At 46.4% G+C, this 17,598-nt stretch overlaps 1 protein-coding gene across 2 annotated transcripts in view; it reads right to left on the reverse strand.

Annotated features, from left to right (window-relative positions):
* Positions 1–16,755, reverse strand: part of LOC116423879 (defective proboscis extension response 7) — a 233,502-nt gene extending 216,747 nt beyond the window's left edge. For both annotated transcript variants that reach the window (XM_076367717.1, XM_076367711.1), the window contains exon 1: positions 15,069–16,755. The gene's annotated coding sequence lies outside the window, so the exon portion shown is untranslated. The remainder of the gene's footprint in view (positions 1–15,068) is intronic.
* Positions 16,756–17,598: the final 843 nt, after the last annotated feature.

Below are 17,598 nucleotides of genomic sequence, written 5' to 3' on the forward strand. Positions count from 1 at the left end.
CAAGAAATCCCGGCGGCGGGGTTAATTTCGCGGGAAAGTTGCAGCGAACGTCGCGGACCTTTTAACTGCCGCTTTGTTATCGATTTACACACGGGAAAGTTTCGCAACGGGCGTCGTTGCTCTGGAAACTTCGTTCGTCTCTTCGTATTCCGGCGATGTAATGTTTCATCGATCTTCATTTACAAGTTTTTCGCGTCGCCCGTTCGCCGGACGGCCGAATACGAATACTGGCGACGAAGAATCCGGGATTCCTTGTTGGCCCGATTAATCGGTCCCAGCGAGCCGAACTGCCGGAAGAAGAGTGATTCCGCGAAACTGGAGAAACTTCGTGCTCGCAGGATCCACGGGCTCGCGAAATAGAAATGATCCGCGTAGCGGACTGAACGACGCGGAACCTGCCGAACGATCCGACGTTGAAATATTCCTCCGGAAATCCTTCCCTCGGCGTTCGAACAAAAATCTATTTCGCTGAAAGCCGGCTGGCCTCTTTATTCAAACAAGAAACGACATACGTATCGGACGAGCCGCGTGCATAACACGACTACCTCCCTCTCGCGCTCATTTATTTCCCTCTCCGCCCGGCTTTCCCTCTTGTCTTCTCCGCCCCCTGTTTCTCTTGATCCGGCCTCCCACTGCTCGGGACCACAATACGCAAGCTAAAACAAGAACCGCGGAACGCGATTGTACGCGTAGGCGAGCGAGCGGGCGCGCGCGGCGCGCCACAACAAATTCGAGGAACCGTGAACAGGGGATGACTAGGTTCTTTCGAGCAAGCATTTTTGTAAAATATTCATGCACGCTCCACCTCCGGCCTCGCTGTCGAGTCAGGAACCGTAACTGGCCGTGCGCGACGGCTTTCAAGTAGCGTGCAGAAGTCGGGTTTCCGGTCCGCGTGCCCTCCGCCCGCGACCGGCTCCAGGACTAACGTCGGCGCCCCTTTCTCTTGATCAAACAGACACCCCTGCTCGAACGACCTGCCGGCGACCGTCGGCTGGAATATTTATGAAATTCGACGAATCTAAAGCGACCGATGCACTTCGACCAGTTGCCCGTTCAGTTTTTCATGATGCCTCGCTGACGGTTCGTGGGATTTACGCTCGTGCGATTCGTGTTTGATTGACGATGCGTCGAGGCGAGGATTTTCGAATTAACGGAGGATTCTGCGATGCTTTGAAGCTTCTGGTTATGGACTAGCGGCGAGAGTGTACCTCTGTGACAGGGTTTGACGTGGCTTGAGTCGTAAATGTAATATTGTGATTTGAGATTGATAGAATTTTTCGCTGTGCGATTGTGACTAGTAATGTGCAGAATTATCGATGACAGAGAATCGTGACGTTATTGTGGAATACAGTAGATAAAGAGTTAAGTTTGAGTTAGGCTTGGATTTATCCAAGTGTAGGATGACTAATCGATGAAGCATGCTGATTTAATGGATGAGGTATAATGAGAGATTCGTTTTTTATCGGCTATAATAATATGGAATTTGAATTAACGGCATTGTTCTGTGCATTGAATCAGAGTGATCCAATTTGCCTGGGAAAAATCTCATTCTGTTTGGGGCGAAGCAGGACGTGTTTTTACTAGCAATTTTCAGTGTGCACTCTTCGTTAAAGTTTCGTGATCCGCGGCGCTCGGCGCCAAGCGAATTTAATGCAGATTGGTGCTTTAATGGGGAACAATCGACGCTATTATCGAGATGGATTTATGCTGAACGCGCGCTGGCCAATTTGTGGGAACGGAGTTTGTCCTGTACGGACGAGTTCCGTCTATTAGACAGAGAAATAGAGGAGAATAGCGTGCAATCCGGCGTATCGATATCCTAGCACAGCTTTGATCGTTTAAATAACAGGCAAAAGAACATGTCCGTAAGTGATTTAAACCAAATTCTTCCTCCTGAAAACGCATTTCAATATCTCTCGCGTCTCCTCAAATATAAATCAGAATTACACGTAGCTTGATCGATCGCTCTACCCTGTTCACTAAGCAATAATTAATTCGAAGATTAAATTCTGCTCATTAAGGGAACATCGAATTCTACAGAGCTCGCTGACGAAATAATATTCTTCGACGATACTTCTCGATTATTTATTTATTCCAATGGAGTTCGCAGTGGAATATTAAACGAAATAATTCTTGGAATATTCAATCTAATTAATATTCCATGCATTTATCGCGAGCGATTAGCACGGTAATTAATGATTAACATGTTAAAACAAAAAGCTCGGAATCGTCGTACGTATCCCGGCTCCTCAGATCAGCAGCCCCGCAACTTCGGGTACGCGATTTTGCAACGCGGACACGTCCGGCACGCATCATTTCCCCGCCACGAAATTATGCTGTCCATGTTGTTTGCTTTCCCGTTCCTCCGCTGACAATGTAAACCACGCCGGTCCCCGTGTGACGCGGAAATATCACGTGCGTGGATGCGTGCTTGCGGCCATGACAACACGCGACCTCGTCGCTCAAGAATGGAAAATCAACATGGTTTCCATCCGGCATCGTTGCTCGAAGCAACGGCGCGTACACGTTTGGCGTAGGCTCCTCGTTTAATCTCGGCAAACATCGAACGATCCCCGAGAAACGATAACTTCTTTCGGGAGCGTCGCGAGCTCGGCCGTATCTAGGTAACCTGTCGCCTGATTGGAATATCGCTGAATCGATCGGCAACTGAACGACCGATCGACAATTTCTCGAGGAATTCGGGGAACAACGAAGTCGACGGGGAAGTCGACGGATACACTTGAGGTGTAAATTAGTTACTCGTTCCCATGGAAAATGAATTGCGAGGTATTGAGGATTGTTCTACGTTCCTTAACCCTTTCGACGTTCAACAGATATAATTATTCTGTTCAGTCGAATTCGGAGTAATTATTATTCTTGTAATCAATTATTATACTTAGAAGGAAACATAGGTAAAGGATATGCCTACAATTCTTTCCCAATAAATTATTGATGATAGTCACATCGATCAGAGTTGAGGAAGAAATCAAGCAAGGTAAGGATTTATTCAAACACTGAATATTCCTGTAATCAGTTTCGTACACTGTTTAATCTAGTGTGCACTTTCAATATTAATAATAGAAGCATGACATTTATTTCGATATTTAACATTAAACTTAGTATAATGCATCAATGCGAAGTTTTCCTCAATGCACGATTTCTCGTCAGATCAATCTCAAAAAATGTCATCAACATCTCATCAGAAAATACTAAGTATTTTCAATAAAAATCTTCTAAAGCCATACACACCGAGCGTACAAATCAGAACCTGTCAATTCCACGAACACAGGAATCCCAAAGTAAAATTGATACCGAACTAAATAAACGGAATGCGCAGTAAAAACTGGACACGCGTTACAAATGGACAAGCGAAAGTTTCTGAAAAAATACAGGAGTTAACTGTTCTTTATCCGTTCGCCAGTAACACGACAGTGACCGGAGGATTTATCGATTCCACCGTTTCGGTCGTTCGACTAACGAACGATTGCATGCGTTCGAACGAGGTGAAAAACTGTATATGAATCCTTTACGTTCGATTAGAAATGGGTTAATCGGTGTTCCGCAAACAACTATGCATTATATTCGACATTATACTTCCGCGCGTGTTAAAGGATTATATCTGGCGAGCGTGGGTCCGTGTCGCGCGATTTCTTGCGCGATACGAGCGCGCATTGCTCTCACGCAGCTCTCAGATCCAATGGAACACGTTTTCCATGCTTTCGTAGAGAGCTCGTAACTCTGTCAAATATATCTGGTTTATTACATTCTCGCCCCGTATATCACGGCCCGATAACCATTACGGCCATTTTTCTACCGTGCTATCGAATAACATGTGTTTTAATCAAAATTTACCACTGATTGGAACGGCGCGGCCGTTCGCCGTGCACCTGTTCTGTATCTCCATAAAGTACTAGTAATTAAAAGAATAATTTACGAACGCAGACGAGTGAAATGAATCAAGATTCCCCGGACAGAATAATGCGAAAAGTGAAATGAAATTCGCACGTGACGACGGTGCATTTATATTTTTAAGTGGAAAAGGAGAGTTACGGTCAGGCGGATTTATTACGTGTAATTTGATCGTTACATTTTATTTCTGAATGACGAACTGGAACGACTCCGGTGCTAGTGGTCGTAGAGTAAATGAGGTCGCAATCAAAAAAAGCAACATTCGGGAGTAACGAAGTCAAGGGAAGAAAGACGCCAGCGTAATGACGCCGTCGAAGCATTACAGAATAAAGTCATTTTAAGCTTCGAGTGTAATTCACGAGCGAGCCGCAACAAACACAATTACCCATCCCACGGAGATATTTAAAAAGATGTTTCACTTCCGCAAGAAATTTAAGTTTCAACCCTATCCTCGTTAAAATTAACATGCAAAGGCTCCTTGCTCAAGTTAATCTATCCATAATTTCCTCATTAACCTCTCCCCCCGGGCGATCAACGCGTTACTGGTTACGCGGTGGGCGAAAACAGGAAACCGCCTTGCGCGAAACGAAATTTTCAAATCTCGGGAGGGAAATATTCCGTACCATGTACAACCACCGATGGATCCCGCGACCTGTAACATGCGGTTGCTCTTCCCACGGAATATCTTAACGAGATTCTCATAACTAAATTAAACGAGATCTTCGGCGCTATAACATTTTCTGTAATTAGTCTCGCGAATCACTAACAAAGCAACGCCTTCAATATACCAAAAAATGATTTTCTCCACGTCAAACTCACAAATTCGGAATCATAGTAAAACCCATGAAACTGAACCAAGTTGACAAATCCTATTCAAGCTGCTACCTAATAACTCTCAAATCACTCACAATTCTTCCCATTTTTTAAAACACGAAACAAACCAAAGAACCACACAAATATACTTAATTTTTATGATATACTTAATTACATTAACTCCTTTCCGTGCCATTTAGCTCTACGAAATCCGGGCCCAAGCGGTACACTCCATGCATTCTCACTTCGTTTCCCTTTGTACTTTGTGTTTATGACGAGCTTTACACGTTCTAATTGGGCTTATCTTTCGAGGCGTCGATATTCTTTGGGAAATGGGCCCAATATTGTGCTTGGAGTCGAAGAGATGTTTCACCTCATGTAGATTTCTCACGCATTTTGTAATCCGGTAACTGGAAACGAGTCTGACTCGTGATGTTTACGTTTGGCCCGATTTTCAGTCTATTTATGTTTGGGCCAAAATCTTCATCACGAGTCAGACTCGTTAAAGTACAGAAAAGGGTTAATTCCTCAGAAATCTATCGAAAGGAATACAAGATCAGCAATTTTCCTCGCTGAACACCTAACGAACGAAATTTACAAATCATCGAAAATACCCGTGTCCCGCTCGCCACCTCCTGAGCAACAACCGGCGCTCAAGTGGCCGCTTGAGCGGTCCACTAAAAATCCGGGAAAAATGTTGCCGCCGTCCGGCGATAAATCCGTCGGCGAGCACTCCGCTAAGAGTACACGATGTAATGTGTCCCTCGTCGCGGGGCTCGAGGTCCGGCAACATCCGTCGCGCGTGTCACGCATTAATCCACTTCAAAGTGGAAAGGACCGCGTCACGGGCAGAGTTCCACCGGATGACGTACTGTTTCCCCGAAATATAGGATATTCCCATTGATCAGTTCGCGTTCATTTGACCCGGCGCCGTTCCCGTATCGCCGCACGGTGTCACGGGCCGGCCGGGGTCAGCGAAACCGAGACACCGGCGCGCAGATCCGATCGTCTTCGCAATGCCGGTCATTGTCCGCCGATAGGCCGGCGCTAATGGGGTATTCGCGGGCCCGGAGTGCACCGGTCGAATGACAAATCTGCTAATCGGGAGCGGGAAACGCTATAGAATCGTTCCAGCCGCGGGAAACGGTGAGTGATTAGTTTGACCCGGCGCGCGTCGCGTCGCGTCGCGTCGCGTCGCGTCGAGTCGCGTCGCGGAGTATTGGCTTCCTGAATATTGAACGGAAACGGGATTACATATTCCGGTGACGGCGGCACGGTTTTGCGGTGGCCGATATCCGTGGTTTTTGCCCGCGTTAACCGGTCCCGATTTGCATTCGAATCGCGACGATTCTTAGCGGCGATAGAGCCGCTTCTGTCCCGGAACGCGACGACTACCAGCGTCACATCGGCTCTCCGAGCTGTCTGGCGAGTGTGCTCGATAGGGGAGTCCCGAGAAACGCCGACGGAATCGGTTTACGGTCACGCGATACGGTTTTAAGGTGTAAGAGCCGAGCGGAGAGCGCGCTCCCGGCTGGCTCGAGGAGAGACGTTATTCAAATGAACCGTAAGATGGCTTATCTGATCGGATGGCGCGACCGAGCATCGCGATCGCGACGTGATACGTTATGACGCATGGTTATTGATACAAACAGCCGAGATACAGTGGGCTCGCGAAATATATTACGCGGGGAAAATTATTCCGGCCGAGATATCGGTCGCTGCTAGATCGACGATAGTGTTAGGTCGCGGATGAAATTTCCGGCGCGCTCGGTTAACTCCTGATGGAAGTGTTTTCGTGAGTTTTGAGTGCATCGCTTTGGCAGCGTCGTTTCTGTTTAGTTTTTCCGATTATCCAGTATGGCTCTTAGCGGGAGATCGAGAGATTTCAAGGGGGAATAACTCTTCGACGTCCGATCGAAGAATTCGGTTTATTAAATGTTTCAGGAGCTATCGGCACGGGGGAAGCTCAAAATGCAGTTTGGCCTGCGAACGAAGCGCGCCGATGAAACGAATTTTTCGAGTGAGCTTTTCAATTTATTTTCCCTTTGTTTTCCACGATTAACCGCTTACCGGAGTTATTAAAATTCCCAAATGAATTGCAGTCCGTCGAGCATGGAAGCGCGGCACGGAGAATTTGATTTAACTCGATATTTTCATTTGTTCCATTGTTTAGGGGAATTCGCGCTAAATGAGCACCGGCTCCGAGTACAAAAGATAACTTTCGAAAGTTTCCAGTGGCGATGCATGTAAACCGTCGTTCATGAAGTTTCGAGGAATGAGAGAGTGGACGTTCGAATTTCCAGGTTGGAATGCTCGGAACGATATCGGGGGGGTGAGATATCTTTGGCAGCGGAGGGAGGTCGTCGAAGGTCATCGGAAGACGGTATTGCTCCGGCGGTCTCGAACATCGGCTCGAATCTCACGCGTGAACGTATCGAGATCTCGGCGGCGGTCCGCGCCGCGGTGCTCCGAAACTTTTAAGACCGGTTCCCGTGGTATACGACAGGCAAAAGTTTTCGGGGACGCGGGAAACTTCGGGGAACGCGAGCCCGCGGACTTTTGAGAATCCGGCCGCGTCCTGGACTCTTGCCACGCGGCCGCCCGAGCGATCCCCGGACCGTGTGAATTCAAATTAAAGTGTTCGCCAAACCGGCGAAGGAATGTTATTGCGAAAACAGTGGGTGTTCGCGGGAATTGCGCTCCGCCGTGGACACGGGGCATAATTTTTCGAGATACCCGACGCATTCCTGTTCGCTCACACCCTTAGATTGCATTCGCCGGATTCATCGACGCTCGCTGCATTGTAAATGAAATTTATTCCCCCCAGTAGGAACGAAATGAGCTCAAAGCGTTCCAGGAATACTATTTTATTCCGTTGAATCCTGTCACGGTTGGATATTACTTCATAATCTTGAGGAGGATTTTTATTGCTAAATATTATTCCACGGTGAAGCTACCGGGTTGAATTGATTTTTAGAAATTCCTTTGTAGGAACTGGGGGTGCGTCTGTCGAGACTTCGATTGATTTGCTATTTAGCTTGTCTTGATTTCTTTATGCATTTCTTAGAGATATCTGTTGTTTTTAGTGACTGCAGTAAGTTTTTAGTGTTAACCCATTGCACTCGAAAGTTTCTCACTAGAAATATTCACTATTCTTCGAAGAAATACAGACGATGTTCTTTGAAGAGTGCGTCTATCGAGACTTCAATTGATTTGCAATTTAGTTTGTCTTGATTTCTTTATGATTTCTGACATCTGTTGTTTTTAGTAACTGCAGTAAGTTTTTAGTGTTAACCCATTGCACTCGAAAGTTCTTCACTAGAAATATTCACTATTCTCCGAAGAAGTACAGACAATGTTCTTTGAAACTGATTAATAAGAAAACATATATAAATTAAGAAGGAAAGTTATTTTGATGCATCATACAAAGCTTAATATTATATATAAAGCTTCATAATTTTAATCAAATCAAGTGGTGACTGAGGGTCACCTCACGAGTGCAAAGGGTTAATTATGTTAAGAAATACTTCCATTGCTAAATATTAATAATACTAGCGATAACAGTTAATAATATTAATAAAGGAGCGATTCAACAGTTTACACAAGTTAACTCTTTGCAAATCCATTTCTGAAAGTATACAAAACCTTTTGCAAATTCTGCTAAATTAAACGCTGAATACTTAAATCATAGAGAATAAGGAAACTGTGTACTGATTTCTTGCTGTTTGAACAATTAAATCATTTATTCACAACAGGGTATTCCAAACATGGAAGTTTGATCTCAGAAAAGTGCCGACATACCGCAAATTAATTAATAATTAAATTAAAATTGGTTAATAAATGAAAGCAAGGTAAATCACGCAAAGAATGACGTCTAAAGGGGTTAAAGTCTCACTCGAGCACACTGTGCAACACTCGATTTTTATGTCCACGCAAATGTCATCGGTGTCTTGTTTCGTCGCATGTAAAACGACCCGTTAACGATCAATGTTTCAAACTATCCGAAAGAACTATGTCCCCGGCACTGTTAACGCGAAGGGTGCTCGGACGACCGGAATATTATATATTGCAATTGAATACGCGCAGTTGGAGAGTAACAGCGAAACGATAGTCGCGAAACAATATACCGCCCACCCTTTTATCCTCAGTGTATTCGGAATAGTGCGAATATCGCGAATGGTCAAATAAATTTAAACGGGAATCTACATTAAACGCCGCGAGAGTAACGCGTCTGGAGAGAACGCATTAAATAGAATGTTTACTGCAAAAAACTCTGCAGGGAAATTTACCCCGCGAATTTATCGCTCGAGCGCCGCGTTTCTTTTTTCGGGACAATGTTTAAATAACAATTTCGCCGAACGCATTAAAATTTCCTCTCTTTATTCCCGCGCGAATTAATGGTCCGCGGAATAATCACTAAAAGAAACACATACCCCTCCACGATCGTTTAAATATATTTATCCATTGAATTTACTAAACAATTCTATTATCATTCTGTCACAAAAGATCGTTCGCGGCGATGAATATCGTCTCTGAGATATATCCGGTATCTCTCGAAACCTCGGCCACCGAATAAATTTCTATTATCATTCGTTTCATTAAGTTACCGAGGACCGACAATAATTTCCCAGGAGTTCGAGCGTCATCGAGCCGCCCATTTATTTATCGACACGGTCTCGATGGGAAACGAGGATCCGCGAGACGGAGAAATTGCTTGGCCGTAGTCGAACGATGACAAAATGTCTGTCAGCAGGAAAGGCTGGAAAACTCATTAAACCGGAGCGGCCGGGTTGATGACTCCGGGGTACTATCACTATTATCGCAAGCATCCGAGTTAACTGCGTTCGAGCGTCCTAGGTGTCGACCTACTCTGTACACAAGCATAACTACTTCCTCCCTGGCTTTTGTTCCCCGAGCTGTTTCCTTCGATCCCCGCCCTCCCGGCCCCCCCCCCCCCCCCGCGCCGCCGTTCCGTTCTTCCATCAATCATTTCAGTTTTGCGCAAGATTCGCCCATTACTGCCGGGCCTCTGTCTTCGGCGATGTCGCGCGGCCCGTTTCCGGTCCGATTCAATCCCCGATACTCGAGAGCGACTCGTGAATAAATCCTGGCGAACCGAAAATCATCGAGACGATGGGGAACGTTCACCCTTCGCGGACGAATGTCGACGTTTCGGCGAGATGAAATGTTCATGTTAACCCTTTACTCGAGAGGCGACTCTCACTCACCACCAGATTTCACACTGTAAAACTATAAAATTTGATATTTTACATTATACTTTATATAACGCATCAATTTGAGAAATATTGAAATAAAATAGCTTTGTTCTTCAATGTACGTATAATTTCTCTTCGAGTTAGTTTCAGAAAATATCGTTTCTGTTTTATCAGAAAGTGTTCCAAAATTTCTAGTGAATAACTTCCGAGTGCAAAGGGTTAATCCTTAGCACTCCAGTTGTTTTGTAATTTATCGGCAACTGCGACTAATTTTTATAGTATTCCTAGCGAAAATGAAAAATGCTTAACATTCCTTAGATCTTTTATCTTCCTTAGTAGAAAATTTAGATGTGTGGAAAATCGAATAATTTTAGGGTAGTTTCTTGAGGATTCATTGAAATATGTAATATTATAACTGGTGCAATATTGAAGCCTACAGAGTTCAAAGGGTTAAGAAGTTTCTTTTTTTTCTATTGATTATGCAATTGATAGGTAATTTAGCTTCGTCTGTTGAAAGTTTTAATCGGGTTAAATCGGTTTAAAAGGGTTAATCCTTTTACGGTTTCACTTCTTGGCACGTCAACCAAATGGGTGACATCGTTTCTGAACTTCAATATTCATTTCCTTGGTGACTTATTAAACGAGTTTTGCCGGATGTTCGAGTAACATCGTTTTTGAACTTCAATGTTCATTTTCTCGGTGACTTATTAAACGAGTTTTGTTGGATGAAATCTTTTCGTTCGATTGAAATCTTTTTTAGTTTCTGCTTTACTCAGACAAGTGTTTCGACATAGGAGCTCTGATGATTGTTCACTTGGCAGTCAAAGTACAGACGAATGTATAAATAGTAGGCTTAATATTTTTGCTAATATTAAAGTATTCGAATAACAGTCAATGCATAGTTCTCCACTTTCCTAGTAAATAGAATTTCGTATTCAGCTTTCCATAGAAACTACTTCCAATATTTCAGAAATCTATCATTCAATGAAGAATCAACTTCATATAATGAAAAGCCTGTGGCGAAGGTTTCTGTCAAACTAAATTTAACAAAGACGGAAGCATTATCGATAACACAAATGATAAATAGTAAAACAGACGAGCACAGTTACGATCACTAGACAAGTTAACGCACGCAATCGTTAAACCATTCGCGAACCGTTCCAGCGGAACGAACAACGCGCTCCTGCCACTTTCGCAAGAGCAGACATCGCGGATAATTCCGCTCGCGCGATTCTATCCGGCCATCCAGGAAGTTCGTTCGTTCCGCGACGCGGCGGCGATTAAAGTCTGGGTTTCCTCGAAAAAATCGCGTTCCGAGCGCATCACGCGAGCCGCTGCTCCATCGGCGGGCGAGTTGTTAAATAAATTACAACGAATATCGTTCGCCGCGAGTCGACGATTATTTCCGGAAACGTTTCGTACCTCGGCGCAGGATCGGTGCCGTGACGAGCGAGCCGGCTCGGAACGGTTTACAGGAATTATTGGACTTCGAGGAATATTGAATCCCACTCGCCGAGTTAATCGAGCACGCACTTGTTTGTACACTCGTCCCGTCGGAAGGTAACGAACCCCCGTTTCGCAGTTGAAAATAGTAACGGAAGAGTGCCGGGCCCCGTCCGTTTCGCGTGTAATTTGTTTAACTTCGTATCGAAGTTCCTGACTCCGTTAATTATTCCGAATCGATTGAAACATCGTCTCTCGCTACGGTGCAAAGGAGATTGGATCGGGACGAAGGGAATTAGATCTGGTTTAACCACCTGAAGGGTTCGTTCACCTGATGCTGATCTGTCTAACCGGGACCTAACCAACTTACGTCCCACCTGGGTGTATCCTCCAACGGTAGCCTAACTTTCGAAAGTCTATCTTGATAGGATCTTCCGAAATTTTCAATTATCTGTTATTTCAGCTAAGAATTTCTATCATTTGAATTGTACTGGATACGAAGAGTATTTCGAGGTATTTATCCTCTAACGGTAGCCTAACTTTCGAAAGTGTATCTTGATAGGATCTTCGAAAATATTCAATTATCTACTATTTCAGCTGAGAATTTCTATAATTAGAAATGTACTAGATACGAAGAGTATTTCGAAGTATTTATCCTCTAACAGTAGCCTAACTTTCGAAAGTGTATCTTGATAGGATCTTCCAAAATTTTCAATTATCTATTATTTCAGCTGAGAGTTTCTATTATTTGAAATGTACTAGATACGAAGAGTATTTCAAAGTATTTATCCTCTAACAATAGCCTAACTTTCGAAAGTGTATCTTGATGTGATCTTTGAAACTTTTCAATTATCTGCTACTATTTTAGCTGAGTTTCTACAATTTGAATTATACTAGATACGAAGAGTATTTTCAATGTTATATTAATTAGATCATTCGTGAAACTAAGCTACTGTGAAACTAAAGCGTATAGCTAAGTGTTCAATGCTTCAAAGAATTCACCAAACGAACGATCCGAATGATTACGTATTTCTTTCGAACGGATTCAACGAATTGCACAGTTGTCGCACGCTTTACCAGCAGGTTCATCGACGCTTTCGACGTCCGCATCAATCCCGAGGACGTATTACCAATTTCCGTATGAAGTATCCGCTAAAAATCGCGAGCTATCAGCCGCGCCGCGTCGGAATCAAACCGAATATCTATACGGTAGACGCGTTTTCGTCTGGTTTTACGGTGTACGAGGTTAATATTCGCACCGCGCGCCCGACAGATTCGCTTCAAACGCGGCGAATTAAACGTAAACATTTCCGAATCTGCTTCACGGCAAATTACGCGCTATTTAGCTGGCTGATTCCGCTCGGCGGGCGGCCCGCGTTCATAAAACATCGCCGGCATTTTATGGGCGTTCCGTATTTGCCTACGGGGAACCGTGCCGAACGCCTCGATAAATTTCGCGGCTGACGTACGAGCGACTTCCCGTTACCGAGACATGATGGACGCTTGTTAAATATTTCTGAAACGAGGAACCAACCACTCCAATTCATTTCTTAATGCACCGACCGCGCGCCGGGCGTCTCCAACGGAAATGGAATGCTAACGCTAGAACTACCGTCATCGTCCGATCGAATTGACCTATTACTTCTTCACCAGTTATCGAAGAAATTACAGACGTTCCTGCGAGAAATCACTCAAGACATTATTACTTACACCACCCCTGTTTCCTAACTGGGTTAGTTACTTTTGCTGACGAAGTTACCTTGAAATATACAAAACCTTCGGATGAAGCTAAATTATATACTAATTAAACGATAGGGAAGGAAATACACATCTCTTGTTCGACTAATTAAATCACTTGAGAATTTCATCTCGTCCTATCATAATATTATACGTTATGAATATTCTATTGCCACCATTATTATTCTATTATTAATACTTCACTTCTTAAAGACAAAGTAATCCCTACAATAACGTAATTAACTTTAACACGCAATGTAAGCCATAAGTCGATCTCAGTAGGGTTAAAGTTTCCACAGAATAATTGAGGAAAGTCAATTCGACTGTTTCCACTGTTAACGTAAACAATTCCGCTCGATTAATCCCGATTAACTCCAATCTAAGCCATAAGTCGATCTCAGGGTTAAAGCTTCCATAGAATAATTAAAAAAAGTCAATTCGACTGTTTCCACTGTTAACGTAAACAATCCCGCTCGATTAATCTCGATTAACTCCAATCTAAGCCATAAGTCGATCTCATTGGGGTTCCTAAAGTTTCCATAGAATAATTAAAAAAAGTTAATTGGACTGTTTCCACTGTTAACGTAAACAATTCCGCTCGATTAATCCCGGATCGATATCCCCGCGTCACGGGGTGCTTAATGATACGATTCCTTGGCCATTCCTCTCGCCGGTCCGGGGATTAGAACTTGTAAATCGCGGGGGTGCATGCGAGGGAAAGTAATTAAAGTATCAGCGCCCGCCCCCGTGCTTTATCTCTTCCCCGGTTCCCTCGGTTCCCCTCGTGTTCGACGGGCCGGTCCGCCGGCCGAATAAATTCGACGCGGCGTTGTCTAAGGAAACTAATAACGCCACGGTGAGAACCTTTTGCCACGGGAGGATCTATCGCGGGCATCGGTGAAGTTTATCGGCAAAGAAAGAAAGCCGAGAGAAATTTATACAGAGACCGGCCGGGGATGGATGGTATTCGCCGCGGAGAAAGTTCCCCCGCCGTTTTTTCGTCCTTTTCTCTTCGTTTCCCCGTTTTTTCCCGCCTCCTCTCGCGGAAAGTTCCCGGTAACTTATTCACTTTCGTATTCGTCGCCCCCTTTAAACGGGGTTCTATGACAGACGCAGTTGGCTAATGCTGTTTTAAATTTGCCCTCGTTACCGGGCAGAAAGAGATACATCTGCGACTGGCAGGATAGAATGCTGTAGAAACTATTTCGATTTACCCGAGGACTCCGCGTTGTGGAATTTGGCTATCGTTGAAATCTCGAGAGATGTTACATGTGCATTACCAACTGAACATTTCTGTTGCGCAGTTGTAGGCGCGAGTTAAGATACTAAGGTGTTATACTCTTCTCGTTTTCTTATGAATATACCTTCTCATCGAATTCGGACTAGATCCAGTCGTTGCGAACATCAGATTACAGTAACGCAGCTTCGCTCGTTTAATCTTCGATAAAGTTACCAAGGAAGATCTACAACTGCAGCTTGGAAAATCTCCAGATCCACCGTGGAGTGACTCATTCACCTCCGAGTTCTTCCGGATCATCGAATCCCTCCATAATAGCGAGACCCAGCTCGAGAGGCGAATAATCCGTGTTAAAAACACACGTACAGTCGAAGGAGTTGAAAGGGCGCTGTTTAGGAAAGAAGAACTTCACCTCGAGTATTCCTCCGAAAAACCAACTTCCTCTCGATCTACAAGCCAATCGGAGTCTCCGAGTACCATGATCGAGATCGGCGCAGTAAAGCTTAAACCGATTCCCACCGAAATTCGCCGGCCCTTAAAGAGAGTGGCCCTTCGGAGTCGCAATAAAAGTCAACCGACTCGCCGGCGTGAAAAGAGGAGCACTCTCGTCGGCCGAAGAAAAAAACCGCTCGGAGAGGGGAGCGGCGGGTGGCGGAGAAGCCGCAAAACGGTCGAAAAAAAAGGGGCGATAGAGTGAGAAACAACGCACTCACCTTCGAGTGGATCGCGTTTTCCTTTGTCCGTGGCCGGCGTACACGGCCGGGCGAGTGGGAATCGCCTTTCACGCGAAACACTGGACCACGGCCGAGGGTCGGAGACAATGCCGCGAAATCAAGCGGGCAAGAGCGGCCGAGCCGAAGACGCGGAGGGCGCGCGACAGAAAACCACCGCGCCCGCTCCTCGCCCACTTCGCTGAGACCGTTTTCCCTCTTACCCGGGGCGCGCACCTTTTTATTTATCACTCGCGAGGAGAACTCTCTCGCGCGGCCACTCCTCCCGCGATGGCCGATCGATCTCCCTACGGTGTCGCGTACGCACTTTCACAGCCTCGATCTCCTGTTCCTCGTTAACGGATCTTCCAGCTCGTTGAAACGCCTCCTCCCGCGAACAAGGACCCCACAGAGACTCACTGATCACGGGACTCCTCAAAGTAGAGGCTAAAAGAACTCGAACGGATCGGTAATATCCTCTCCCCGACACTGTCCGTATCGATTACACTGGATCCCGCGGGGGCTGGGGGGCGGAAACGGGTTCACTGTTAGTAGGCAGACGGCTCCTTTGTAGCCGGCGACGAAAAAACGCGTCGATTCGCGATCGATTCCAGTTCTCCGAGGATCACACGGCGGAACATTCCCTCCGGCATCTGGCGGCCGCAATTTTCCAAATATCCGACCTACAAATCATTCGCGCCCCAGTGAGCAACCCGCGCACTTTAATTTCGTTCCTCTTCCTCCGTGTTCCCGTGGACCTCTCTGTCTCTGGCCCGAGTTCCCCGGTGTTCCGGAGCAACTAGCTCGCCGACGCGTCACGCACGAGCGGCGTATTTATTGCGTGGATCGTTCGATCGATGCTGGGAACGCGGTTCCCGTGGTTGAGCAAACAGGCTGCCTCGCATGGTGTCCCGTCGCGATGCTCCCGTGGATCCCGGCCGCGAATAATCGGAAGATCAGCCGATCTATCACGCGCGAGTCGATCTCCCAGGAATTCTACTTGTTCCCTTCACTATTCTACCATTATCCTTGCGCCTGGAGTTCAGTAAAAACCACTCACTGTCGCGAGAAGCCGACGAACAGAGATATCCGACGATTGTTCCCGAGCGCGTGGCAGGCCGAGAAAAGACACTTCCGACGAGAAACAGGTCCCTGGTACCAGGGGTTGGTACGCGACGACGCTACGAAAGGGAAAAGGGCCCACTTAACCAGCCGGCGAACAAATACACTGTCCGGAATTCCTGTTTACAGAGCCGGGACGGCTACGGGCACCCTTCTGCCCTCGAGGTCTGTCACGGGGGTTGTTGCTTCGCCGCGCTTCTCCGAGCGGTGGCACGTAAACGCGCGCGGCTCCTGTCGTGTGCTCCTCGGACGATCCTCTCGTGACTTTCCCATCTTCCTCACATGCTCCGCTCTCCGGTCCCGATCGCGTTACCCGCGCACGCTTCGAGGAACACTCGACGATCCTCCGAGCATCGGATCACCGGCCGATCCACGCGAGATCCACTTGAAATTACGATTCGTCCTCTTCCGTGCTCCCTGTTCGCTTTTTCCGGGATTCCCGCGGATCCCGGGCGGAACGGGACGCGAACGCGACGGAATAATCGTCGGGACGGATAATCTCTGCGTTTCCTCGGAACGTCGGTCGCACCTTGGCGGGGGATGCGCGCGCGAAACCACCACGAGTGATGCTGGGCTCGGACTGGAGCCCCCGGCGCGGCGCTAGCGTCGCCCCGACTCGGGACTAGCGGCTCCCACCGCCCCCCGCCGCACCGCCGCAGCCGCCTCCGCCAACCGCGATCGGCCACGGGGTGGAAACAGTGGCGGAGAACGGGGGAACGTCACCCTACGCCATGGGGCGGCCGTGCGGTATTTTTATGATGTGCGGAATATGGTGCGGCTCGCTGTTTCTCATTTTCTTTTCTCTCCGCTCTTCTCTTCTCCCGGTCCTCCTCTCCTTCCGCCCTTTCCCCCTTTTTTTCGACGGGACCACGCGACGGGGGAGGGGGCGCGGCTTGTTCCTTTATCGGAGGGTGCGACCTACATTTAGCCACTCGAAAGGGACACGCTTTTGTCGAACCTCCGGAAGGCTCGATGGTTTCTTTTCCCGCGCAACGGACGAGCAACGGGGGAAATTGTTTAACTTCGTTCGGGATATTTCGGGAGGGGTTGATTTCGTTGCGATGGGATTCGCCGGTCTGTCGGATACTTTGCGCGTCGCTTTATTGTGTTATTCGGTGTGCCGATGGAATTCTGTTTGGGACGGCTCCTCTGTGTGTCCGAGCGCTGGTGGGATATTCTACTTGGGGTTTTAATAGAGTGGTACTTTAACGCTAGGTTTACCGATATCCGTGAATTCTATGGAACTGAATATTTTGAATATTGTTTCGGAACCGTTCGTATTGTAATCCTCCGCTCTTCACGTACTAATCTCGACGTATGAACGAACATGTAGTTTTCTAGGAGTGATGGAATAAACTGTAAATAAACGTCCGTGAATCTAGTGTAGTGTAATGTGAGACGTAATAAATAA

The sequence above is a fragment of the Nomia melanderi genome, chromosome 1 (genome assembly GCF_051020985.1).
Source record: "Nomia melanderi isolate GNS246 chromosome 1, iyNomMela1, whole genome shotgun sequence".
Taxonomy (NCBI): domain Eukaryota; kingdom Metazoa; phylum Arthropoda; class Insecta; order Hymenoptera; family Halictidae; genus Nomia; species Nomia melanderi.